The sequence below is a fragment of the Schistocerca serialis genome, chromosome 3, assembly GCF_023864345.2.
Source record: "Schistocerca serialis cubense isolate TAMUIC-IGC-003099 chromosome 3, iqSchSeri2.2, whole genome shotgun sequence".
In the NCBI taxonomy this organism is placed as follows: Eukaryota; Metazoa; Arthropoda; class Insecta; order Orthoptera; family Acrididae; genus Schistocerca; species Schistocerca serialis.
In genome coordinates, this window is record NC_064640.1 from 232,548,506 (window position 1) to 232,561,907 (window position 13,402).

Genomic DNA, 13,402 nt, shown 5'->3' on the forward strand with positions numbered 1-13,402 from the left:
ATGTAGAGGCTTATCTCACTAGGGGTATGATAGATACTGCCTACAGGAAAATTAAAGAGACCTTTGGAGAAAAGAGAGCCACTTGTATGAATATCAAGAGCTCAGATGGAAACCCAGTTCTAAGCAAAGAAGGGAAAGCAGAAAGGTGGAAGGAGTATATAGAGGGTCTATACAAGGGCGATGTACTTGAGGACAATATTATGGAAATGGAAGAGGATGTAGATGAAGACAAAATAGGAGATACAATACTGCGTGAAGAGTTTGACAGAGCACTGAAAGACCTGAGTCGAAACAAGGCCCCGGGAGTAGACAACATTTCATTGGAACTACTGACGGCCTTGGGAGAGCCAGTCCTGACAAAACTCTACCATCTGGTGAGCAAGATGTATGAGACAGGCGAAGTACCCTCAGACTTCAAGAAGAATATAATAATTCCGACCCCAAAGAAAGCGGGTGTTGACACATGTGAAAATTACCAAACTGTCAGTTTGATAAGTCACAGCTGCAAAATACTAACGCGAATTCTTTACAGACGAATGGAAAAACTGGTAGAAGCCGACCTCGGCGAAGATTAGTTTGGATTCTGCAGAAATGTTGGAACACGTGAGACAATTCTGACCCTACGACTTATCTTAGAAAATAGATTAAGGAAAGCCAAACCTACATTTCTAGCATTTGTGCACTTAGAGAAAGCTTTTGACAATGTTGACTGGAATACTCTCTTTCAAATTCTAAAGGTGGCAGAGGTAAAATACAGGGAGCAAAAGGCTATTTACAATTTGTACAGAAACCAGATGGCAGTTATAAGAGCCGAGGGGCATGAAAGGGAGGTAGCGGTTGGGAAGGGAGTGAGACAGGGTTGTAGCCTCTCACCGTTGTTATTCAATCTGTATATTGAGCAAGCAGTAAAAGCAACAAAAGAAAAATTCTGAGTAGGTATTAAAGTCCATGGAGCAGAAATAAAAACGCTGAGGTTCGCAGATGACATTGTAATTCTGTAAGAGACAGCAAAGGACTTGGAAGAGCAGTTGAATGGAATGGACAGTGTCTTGAGAGGAGGATATAAGATGAACATCAACAAAAGCAAAACGAGGATAATGGAATGTAGTCGAATTAAGTCGGGTGATGCTGAGGGAATTAGATTAGGAAATGAGTCACTTAAAGTAGTAAAGGAGTTTGCTATTTGGGGAGCAAAATAACTGATGATGGTCGAAGTAGAGAGGATATAAAATGTTGACTGGCAATGGCAAGGAAAGCGTTTCTGAAGAAGAGAAATTTGTTAACATCGAGTATAGATTTAAGTGTCAGGATGTCGTTTCTGAAAGTATTTGTATGGAGTGTAGCCATGTATGGAAGTGAAACATGGACAATAAATAGTTTGGACAAGAAGAGAATGGAAGCTTTCGAAATGTGGTGCTACAGAAGAATGCTGAAGATTAGATGGTTAGATCACATAACTAATGAGGAGGTATTGAATAGAATTGGTGAGAAGAGGAGTTTTTGGCACAATTTGACTAGAAGAAGGGATTGGTTGGTAGGACATGTTGTGAGGCGTCAAGGGATCACCAATTTAGTATTGGAGGGCAGCTTGGAGGGTAAAAATCGTAGAGGGAGACCAAGAGAGGAATACACTAAGCAGATTCAGAAGGATGTAGGCTGCAATACGTACTGGGGGATAAAGCAGCTAGCACAGGATAGAGTAGCATGGAGAGCTGCATCAAACCAGTCTCAGGACTGAAGACAACAACAACAACAACAACATGAGACAACTATACTACATTTCCAAAATATTTATGAAGGGTTAGTATATCAGACTCCAGGATAAGAAGGACCTACCTGTTGGCAACAGTTACCTACCCTTCCTTTTTGAACTTCTCACGAGCTATCCCACTTTCCTCAGGGGCCAGAGACAGTAGTTATGTGCCTGCAAGTTGTGCCTGTGTGAATGTGTGCGTGTTTTCTAATTCAGAAGAACACCTTTTGGCCAAAAGCTTAAAAATATAGCAGGTCTTCTCATTGTGCCTGCCTGTAGCTCAGTGTCTCCTCTCTATGGGGAATAGCAACCTATCCTTTTCATAATATTGCCATCTTTATGAAAGAATGCCTTCATTGCTGAAAAACAGGCTGTAAGAATAATATGTGGTGCTCACCCATGATTATCCTGTAGACATCTGTTTAAGGACTGCTGCTTCAGGATATAGTTATTCTCTCATGAAATTTGTTGTAAATAATACACTGCAGTTGAAAAGAAGCAATGATATACACAATTACTGTACCAGAACAAAAATGACATTCAATACAACACATTAAGGCTATCTTTAGTACAGAAAGGGTTGTACAATGCTGCACCCAAAATTTTTTATCATTTACCCAGTGATGTAAAATGTGTGCGACACACAACAAAGTTTAATTTGAAAATAAATGAAAAAGTTTCACCTTGTTAATTCCTCCTATTCTGTGAAATAATATCTGCTATTGTAATCTGTAAAAGCTGGTGATTACTCCCATCTCTAAGTCATCTTTTTATTATTTTGGAAAGAAAAGAAAGACTGTTGTCAATGATCAGGTCTATTTAGAAAATACTTAATGATATGAATATGGAAGACTCAGTCCACATCATTACTAATTATTGTGCACATGACCCATGGAAAATTAAACTAACTAGCTCTCACCCCTTGAAGGAAAGTACTAGGCAGCAATTCTCTCTCATAATTTTACAGTATATATTCTTGGGTGGTTCTCTCTTCTAATGTAATACTTCATTTCCACTTTTTTTTATATATAAATTACTTTATAATGATATACAGACTCCTGTGGAAAACCTGATGACTGTACTGCGTAAATTCTAGCTTGTTCCCAATAGTTTCAATCGCTTAGCCTGCATGATGGGGATATGATCACAACACACAACATAAAGCAACTGTTATGTACTGTGGGATACGATACGTTTAGGGGATAGATTTACAAAAAAATTATTTGTCTTAATATTTATGAGAGAGGGTCATGCCAAGGCATACCACTGCAGAGGGAAAGATTTGCTTGGGCATCAATCATCTCAATCTGGAACACCCTATATTAATTAATTCAGCACTTCAAGAATACCACAAAGTTGTAAACTCTTGTTCTTTACAAAAACTGGGTCTCAGCATTATTTTCTTTCCCCCAACAATGGAGAAGATAGGAGATGATTGCAGTAGAAATTACATTTTAGTGAATCCAAATTAAAGAATGGTGTTTTACACTGACGTGTTGATACACAAGCTGTCAAGAATAAACTTCTCAGTATCCTGCAGGTGACAAGAAATTAGCACGGAAAACTATCCACCAACTTCATTTGAAATACAAATACAGGAAACTATAGACAGCAATAAATGATCTTCTATACTACTGTGAGACACATAAGTGGCAGTTTCTTTTCGTTATGCTTCATAAATTTTCACTAAGACGACTTCTCAGAAAACCGTGGTGCTGTAAATGACAAACATGGGGAATTTTTCCACTATCAATCTCAACAGAAGGAAGAATGCGAGTTTAAAATACCACTGATGATAAGGACGTTAGATATGGAGCAAACATTTCGATCTAGGATGAAAATAGTTGAGTCCTTTTAAAATGACATTTGTCATAGGAAACCTAGGGAAACCACAAAAAACTTCTGTAAGGATGGCTTAACACGAATTTGAAATGCAATCCAATCAAATATGGATGCAGCATCCCACCAAGTAATGTTGAAACTCGGAAGGAAGGCACAATGAATAGTGGATATCAGTGTTAGCCAATATATGATGGATATGCATCGGTGAATTAGCAACAACATTAATCTGATAGTAGCCTAACTAAATGTGCCTCCAATAAATTTGCTCTGAAGTAGAAGGGTAAGAGAAACACATCCTTTTTTTTAAGAATAAGTCTGTAAGTGTGGACCACCTAATAAAAGCTAGAGCTGAACTCTCACCTTAATGAGCATTGCAGTGTTCAGTGTGCTAGTGAGTATAAAGATTATCTGTTTGTTAGATGTTTCTTAGTAATTCACAAACAAGAAAAGCAAAAAATGCAACAAAAAAATGAAATTTGATCGAGCTGCAAGATAAATTTTAAAGTCAACTCACATTCACAAAAAGTTAGGCCAACTTTGGATACAACAGCTACTCAGTCCTGTTGCATATCTCTCTAACTGCTCCATTCCCCCCTCCCCTCTTCCTCACTAATGGTAATGTGTAGTGCCACTACTTGTCAAAATTTCAAGGCTGGAAGAATGATGAAGGAATTATTCATGTAGTGGACAATGAATATTTATATGGGAGAAACGTATACAAGGAATAAACATTCATTTTCCATAGAAGAATGTTGGCACCATATCCTCAAAATCACATTCCTGCCATTGTCACAATGGGCATGTAAATGTGACTAACTTTACAGATGTTAGATTGGAAAATCACTTTTTGCCCTTTTTTGCCAGCTTCACATTTCTGTCACCCAAAAGAGATCCTCTGTGAATATCTTAATATATCACACATCACTAATAACTGAAAAATTGTTGAGAGTCATTAAATTAGAGAATTTAGGATAAACTGAGGCAATAGTTTAATTTGGGTGTTCTCTCAGCGAGCTTTACAGTATACTATGCCTGATTAGTAAACTAGCCAACAAGCATGATGACATAATGTAACTTAAAGCTCATTGGACATTTCATTCTGCAGATACTGTATGCAGTACCAAGAACTAATCCCTCTCACCCTCAATCATTCATAGCATATTTTGAGACAAAAAAAATGCTTATGCCCAGGAAGTCAGATAAGCTTGTGACAAAATTGTAGTTCGGAGGAGAGAGACCCCCTATTTGAATTAGTTAAAATTAGACTTCAGAAGCATAAGCTATTTCAATTCTTAAAGACTAGTGATGATAGGTGGAAACCTATATATCAGGTTCTGTATGGCCTTTCACGTGTCATCAATAAATAAGATGTAATGTAAAACGAAACCACAATTTTCTGGAATAACTGAAATGCCAGTCCTACAATCAAATAATCAGAAACTAGACAACATCGTTATGGCAGTGATGTGCAAGAGAGGGCTGTGTAACTGTGGAGAAAAAATTGATAAGGATGAATAATAACAGGCAGTATCTAAGTCTAGCATCATAACAGGTAACAACCAATGCAAAGAATAGTAAAGAACACATCAGCATGATATTCAAGTAAAGGGGAAAAAAATCAGTATGTTTATTAGTTTCACATACTTTTGATCAACGTTAGCACATTAACCTGTCCCTACAACTGACTAGTGTATTTTTATAAGCTGGAGCTTGGCCTACTGGTTAAATTGTGTGACACCCTAAAAAATTAAATTCACAGAATATAGAATTATGACCGTAACTTCTATGCATATACATGATACAGTTAAGACATATTTAAACAAACTTATTTTTCTTTTTACATGCCAAGTAATATCACTACATAGGGAAAGATTGATTTGGGCATCGATCGTATCAATCAGGAACACACAACATAATTAATGCAGCACTCCTAGAACACAAATTATACACCAATGCTAAACAGTGATTGAAACAATTATAGCACAAGAATAAAAGATGACTATTACATCAATTGTACCAAACTACAACTTGCCAATAAAGTTTCTACTAGAGCAGGGTGCTTACTATACAACAGATTAGCAAACAGTTTAAAAAAATATTAACACACTAGCAGGTTTAAAAACCAAAGAAAGAATGTGCTTCAAAAGAGCATGATTGTAAAGTGTTAAATAATGTTATAACGCCAGGCACCATTCCAAAAAAATTAGATTTTGCAGTACTAAACCAATATCTTCAGGACTGTGCTTCATATATTATGTCATTCATTGCAGCAGAAACTGTAATTGGTTGCCAATATGTTGTAAATTAAAATTAATATTAAGAAATGGCTTTGCCTACGTTTTCATTAATTATTTTACATATATGGGTAAGTCTATTGTAAAATAATATATGTGCGCAAACTGTAATTTACACAGCTGATAAAATTTTAAATGCTTAATGATGTATCCAATACCGCTCCAAACAACGATCAAGGATGGGTGAATAAATAAATAAATAAACGTAAATTTTAATTTCCTTTATTACTGTTATTGCTACGACAAGAAAACATCGTCTTTCCAACTTTAAATAGATGCTGGACAATATGGTAATCAAGCGTCAACTGCGCCGGTGAAAAGAAGAAATAAAGCAAAATAATTTTTTCGTGGTATTACAGAACTCACGACCAACGTCATTTTCGTGAGTGTGAAAGACACAAGACAGGAACGACAATTAATGTCTAACAAATAAGAGGAACAAAGCATTAATGAGTTAACCCACGTCCAAACAGAATTTCATGGGTACGACGAACACTTAACATTCTTATTTTTTAACAGTAATAATACTCGCACTTTTTTCAGTTTCCTTCACAGTTTTACGAAAAACGAAGATCCCGCATACAGGAAACGAGCTTTCAAAGCTACAGCTTACTAAACTGATACAAAACCACAAACAACTGCATTTAAAGCAGCCATACTACGTATTTACATTCAGCAAAGCGTCATTCAAACGTTGCAAATCCAGCGACAGTCAAGGCAACGTATACCCGAAGCTACGCCTACAACACAAAACCGTGAAGATTTGTTAATAGGATTTTTCCAGTGTTCGGAACGGAGCTATTTTGATGCAAACCATTAGCCACCAGATCCCCAAACACAGATTTATTTAGTTCCATTAAAAAGAAAAAAAAAACATTAGCAATGTAAAATAACCTTCGGGTAATGGTGGCCATTACAAAATGCACGCACGTACATACACACATTACACACACAGTCTTGAAATATGTGTTAAATGTGTTCGTACAAAACATACCACACTATTACGGAACTGGTTTCCTTACTCACATTTAACATTTTATGAACGTATTCAACAATGATCAGCCCAAAACCTGATTTTCACGTACGTTAACATAACATAAATCCTCAAAAAAAAATTAAATGTTAACTTTTCTTACCTACGTATTTCTTCAACTGCGACGAATCCCTTGTTTAAGTGCAACTAATTATAGCATTATTTCAATGATATGAAATACCATCATCACGGCTCGCTCTAACATAAATGTCGCCTGCCCTCGACACGATCTTTGCCGAGAAGTAATGTTCAGCAAACAGAGAGTTCAACTGTGTGGAAATCAGCAAAGAAGAAAAACCTAAGGTACTAAAATAGTGCCCAGTTTTGAGGAGAGTTTTAGATCCCTTTACAAGACGAAACAGACCATTATCTTATCGAAATTAAGAAAGTTTTCACTAGCTTTTTTTTATTTGTACGCATCCTCTTTAGGAGCACTACATTATTTATCAAATCCGTCATTCGGGTACTCTCTGGACTATTCAATCAAATCCTGTGATGGTTCGATCTCTTAACGTATTTATGCAAAGGGGAGAAAATGGGAGGTACGAATTTTGAAAAATAGGGAGGACATTACTTCCAAACAAAGAAGGGTGGTTGGAAAAGAGTAGGGAAATGAAATGTTATGTATACACATTTAAACTGACGAAGATAAATCCTTAACAAGCTGTAACATACATACATACATACATTAATCCTTGTTCCATTGATCACGAATACGACATTTCGAAATGATATGGAACGTGTCACTTTAACATAAGTTTGCTTTGCACAAAATAACTAATTATTTTTTTACAGTTACTGCAACATATATAAGAATTAATCTATTGAGAAGAAGGAGTTGTCATTCAGAAGTTCTTTTAATAAGCTTTTAAATGTTGGTTGGCTATCTGTCAGACTTTGTGGCAGCATAATTCACCCCTTTCTGTGCCAAAGTGAGATTTAATCCAACATAGTGAATATAATCCTTTCTTCTAGTGTTGTAGCTATGCACTTCACTGTTATTTTTGAATGGGGATGGGATATTAATGATAAATTTCATAAGTGAATATATATATTGCGAAGGTACTGTGAATATCCCGAGTTCCTAAAATAAATGTCTGCAAGGTGCTCTTGGGTGGGCTCCAGCAATTATTCTGATTACACACTTTTCTGCAATGAATACTTTCTCTCTTAATGACGAATTGCCCCAAAATATGATGCCATATGAAAGCAATGAATGGAAATAGGCATAGTAGGCTAATTTACTGATACGTCTATCAGCAAAATTTGCAATAACCCTAATTGCATAAGTAGCTGAATCTAACTGTTTCAGCAGATCATCGATATGTTTCTCCCAATTCAATTTCTCATCAATGCACACACCCAGAAATTCTGAATATTCTGCCTTACCAACAGAATTCCGTTCATAGTATATATTCATCAATGGTTTTAATGCTATTTACTGTACAGAATTGTATAAACTGTGTTTTCTCAAAATTTAGTGAGAGCCCATTTGCAGTGAACCAGTTAATAATTTTCTGAACGACATTATTTGCAATTTCCTCAGCTGATTCTTGCTTGTTGGGTGTGATTACTATACTTGTATCATCAGCAAAAATAACCAGCTTTGCAGCTTCATGAATATAGAGTGGCAAGTCGTTAATATATATTAAGAACAATATGGGACCCAAAACTGAACCCTGTGTGACACCATTCTTGATACTTCCCCAGTTAGAGGACTCTGCTGGTTTTTGAAGACTATCTGTACTGTTAATCTCTTTCTTCTGCATTCTTCCAGTTAAGTAGGAATGAAACCATTTGTGCACTGTCCCACTCATACCACAATACTTAAGCTTATCTAGAAGAATTTCATGATTCACACAATCAAAAGCCTTTGAGAGATCACAAAATATCCCAATGGGTGACGTTCAGTTAAAATAGTGCACATTAAATACAATCTGAATTATTAGACAAGACTCACTTTTTGTCACATTGTACATAGCTACAAGGCACAGGAATCTAAGGCTCCAAACTGACAATAAACCCAGAACGCTACACACAGATATCATGGTTACAATGTGAATTCACGTGTTCATATATAGTGACATTCCAATAATATTAATTAAAGAAAGAGCTAAACATTTAAGTAATGATGCCACTATGTTTAATAAGGAGTGTACAGCATATTTACTATTTGCGTTAACATGACATCGATGGAATAGAAATGGGAAGAAGCTATGGCAGTCTAAATTCTAAGGGTTCTGAAATCCTGTACCATTGTGGCAGAGGTGAGGCCACACACACATGTCAGAACACCTGCAGCAGGGCTCAGATCATCCACAGCAGAGGCCATATCACCTACAGGACAGGCAGGGACATCTCTAGCAGCAGACATTACATTGGCAGCAGAGGATCCTGGAGAAGGCAGCGGACGACCCTGCCTAATTAGCAGAGGAACCTTCATCAGTAGTGGAGGAGGACCGTGCATCAGTACCAGAGTATACTTCATTGGCAGCAGAGGGCAGTTCACCAGTAGTGTGGGAGACACTTCACTGCAGACTTCTCTGGCAGCTAGCATTCAGACACTAGCAATAGTAGGAGGATACCTTTTGCTGGTAGCAGTCGGTCCACTCACACCAGTAACTGCTGCAGAGAGCATTTCAATACAGCCAAAAGAAAGACAAACAAGGTGCAAAAAACCCATAGTGCTCAAAAGTTTTTGGTACCCCACCTCAAAACAACATCAGCTGTTTGACAGCAAAGTTTGAGTGCAGCTGTACCAGTCTATATCCTAGAGGTTTCCATATTTTAAGCAATAATATCCAGAGTCTGCGAACTAAATCTCTTGAACTTGAAGTTGCAGTTCATGAAGCAAATACTTGCTGTATGTTTACGGTGGAACACTGATGATTATTTAGCCAGTCATATTTTTAGGAAGGATACAAAGTGTGGTAGAGTTTGTATTATTCATAAATCTAATGTGGAAGAGGAAATGAAGTGTGAGACAGCAACATTGAGTACTGAAAAACATTTAGAAGCTTCTGCCATTCAGTTTCATGGGCAACTGATTTACATAATAATTAATTCAGTACATAGGGCACCTAGTGGGTATGTAGACTCCATCATTACCAAACGGGGGCCTCAGCTGGACATTATGTTTACTGAAAAAACCGCTATAAATGTCTGTGGGGACTTTAATATAAACCTTGTTAATGATTCTTCATCAAGAAAGCTGTTTCTTAATTAACTGCAGACTGTCAACGAGTTTCCTCTTATAAGTCCACCTGCTTAGTTTAGTTGTTACATTCTTGCCTCCCAGGCAGGGAGCCCAGTTTAGATTTGTGGCCAGGTTACAGATTTTCTCCACTTGTGTACTGGATGTTGTGTTGCCCTCATCATCATTAATCATCACCGACATGCAAGTCACCCAGTGTGGCGTCACCTGAAATAAGACTTGCAACCCAGTGGCCAAACTTCCATAAGAATAACAGATGGAACAACACGTTTTCAAATATGGACACCACAGAGAGAGAAATTATTAATGCTGACATAAGGCTATCTGATCATAATGCTCTCATCCTTAAAAAGCCAGCAGTAACCCATGAAGGAAATGACTATACTTTTTTCTAAAACAACAGAAGTGATTTTTCTGCAGAAAATTTCTTAAGCTTTGTCGTTAATCTGAGTAATGAGTCCTGTTTAGACATTTTTTACACTTATGTACTAACGATTGTTTTTAAACATTCATGTCAAATTTGAATTGTGTTTTCCAAAGGAACTGACTAGAGTCCATTCATGCTGGATTACTAAATCTAGTTTAAAAACGTTCATTTGTCAAATGAAAAGAGCCAGAGCTCCACTTTATAAAATAGATAAAGACTTATAACCAATATATCACAGGTAACTGAAAAGCCAAAACTACTTAGAAACAATAGTGTAGTAAGGATGTTGGGCAATAAATCAAAATCTGTACAAGATATTGCACCAAGTGAAAGAGGTGAGATACATGAAGAACAGGAATTAACACTTACAAACGTTGATAATATCAAAATTGGCAAAACAGAGCAGCCAGATAACGTAAATGATTGCTTAACAAATGCTTTCCACACACTTAGCTTAAATTTCTGAAATCAGGACAAACTTAGAAATCGTACTCCTGCATACAGCGTGAGGTTAGTTCCAGCTTGTTAACATGAAGTAGTAACAGTGATTAAAAGACAGAACTGCAAAATGTCAGTGGTTGTGGATGATGTACCAGTGACATAATCGGTACTCCTTCACAAATTGCAGAGCCCTTTGCTCACAACTGTTAATTCATCATTCAGTTAGCGAATGTTTCCTAACAGAGCAAAAATATCGAAAGCGATACCTTTACTCAAGAGTGGTAGTAGGCATAAGATTGGAAGTTATCGACTCATTTCACTCCTCTCAGCATTCTCTAAAGTAACTGAAACGATCACAGTCTTCTGAATAATTATCACCATGTCTTTCGAATGGGTAGAAGCATAGAAAGAGTGGTAATAGTTTACATAGACGACCAGCTAGAAACATGGATAACAACAATATTGTTGTAGGAGTTAATTTAGAGCTTTCTAAATCTTTCGGCACTGTTAGTCATGAAATTATTTGGGATAAACTGGAAACAATGGGGATAAATTGGATATAAAACAAGTGGTTTCAGTCATATTTGCAAAATAGATCACTGGTTAGGGAGCTCACATCTACTGATTCTAATCATAAAATCAGGTTAGTATCTGAAACAAACAAAGTCGAAATAGGTGTACCACAGTCTTGTATGTTAGGTCCCCTTTTGTTCTTTATTTATTTAAATGATATACACATTTCAGAAACTGCAGCCAAGATCATATTGTTTGCAACTGAAGCTAGTGGAATAGTAAGCAATGTTAAGGAATCTCTGTCCATAATAAACGATCAAGTCCTCAAGTTCTTGCATTCAGTGTTAAAAGACCGACCATAATGCTAAGAAAACAAATTATATTCAATTTGTAAAGATGAATCAAAATCAAGATCTCCAACTAGTACTGGGTAGAAATTGGCATGATGCACAAAATTTTTAGGGATACATGTTCATCAAGATTTAAACTCCAAAGATCATGTTACTAAACTCATGCTTGTTTTGCTTTGAGAATTATTTCTAAAGTTTGCATCTCACATGGAGCTATAGTAGCTTATTTTCGCTGTTTACAGTCCTTTGTAATTCATGGAATAGTTTTTGGGGTAAAATCGATGATCAATTAAACGAAATTTTTACATTGCATGAAAGGGGTATTTGAATCTTGTCACACAGCACTACTAGGTCTCACTGGAAGCCTGTATTTAAAAAGTTCTGTTTGCTTACTGTATGCTCCCTGTTCATAAACAAAAGTGTGTTGATGAGAAGAGCTAGACTTGATGACCTGCAAACCAACCATGATTACGCTAGTCACAACACACAGAAATATGGGTTCCTCCATACAGAAGTTGGAACAACTCATACCCAAAGACATGTGAGCCACTTTGGTGTCATTCTTGATAATAGCCTGCCACCTTACATAAAGAGATTGCAGAAGGAAACAGCTCTTACAACAGAGTTAAAATCATTTCTTGTTGAAATGTGTTTCTACATTGTAGGTGAATATGTTAGCTTATAGGAACACTAGGCCTTCCCATCTATACTGTGTTTGTGTTTGTGTTTGAAAAAGAACTTTTGTGCTATATGTTTTCTGATCTCTACATTTCAAAGGGTGTGCAATATCCTCCTCAGAGCGCCTGCTCTGCTGCCACATTAGTTATGGCTGATATAATGTCAGCAAATTCTTGTGTATTGAATTTTCAGCAGTGTTATATAATGTTATTATTTTTTTTCGGTGTTTTATATCAAAATTTCATGTCCTAGTTATGTCATTGATTTACTTCTCGTGTATGATGCAGTTGCAATGTAGATTGTGAATTTGTAATTTTCCTTCCAACCATGAAATGAGTGAGGTGGCTTTGACACTCTTCATGAAGTTGGCTCGCGTTTGGGTAGAGTGGTGTTCATTCCCTGTCTGGCCACCCAGACTTGAGTTTCCCACAGTTTTCCCAATTTACTAAAGTGTGTGGTGGGATAGTGCTTCCTTCCCGATTCTTGTCATATCCTCTCCTACTTTCTTTATGTTTTATATATGTAAACAGGTTGCAACAAAAATACGTGCCACAAATTGCAGGTCAAATTCCCCACATGTAGATGAAGAAATAATGTTATATGAAAAGGGTCTTGAATAACTTTGTTTCTACATTACAACTCATTTTCTCCAACTCATTAAACATGGGAAACATACACAAACAGAATGCACCAGCATACACATGCAACTCTTTTTCAAACTAGTATGCTTTCCATGGGCATTTACACAAGCATCACTCTGCCATAATAGTGAATCTCAGATGCACTGATGTATACCTGGAGCATTTGCATGGTTTCGCAGCTGTCCATAATACTGGCACAGAGACTCCGAACGTCTT

At 36.8% G+C, this 13,402-nt stretch overlaps 1 protein-coding gene across 4 annotated transcripts in view; it reads right to left on the reverse strand.

The window, feature by feature from the left end:
* LOC126469971 (uncharacterized) overlaps positions 1-13,402 on the reverse strand; it is a 382,949-nt gene that overhangs the window by 36,743 nt on the left and 332,804 nt on the right. Inside the window, exon 1 of one of the 4 annotated variants that reach the window (XM_050097409.1) lies at positions 7,026-7,159. The exons of the other annotated variants lie outside the window; for them this stretch is intronic. The gene's annotated coding sequence lies outside the window, so the exon portion shown is untranslated. Of the gene's footprint in view, positions 1-7,025; positions 7,160-13,402 lie in introns of those variants that run through there. 4 annotated transcript variants of the gene reach the window in all.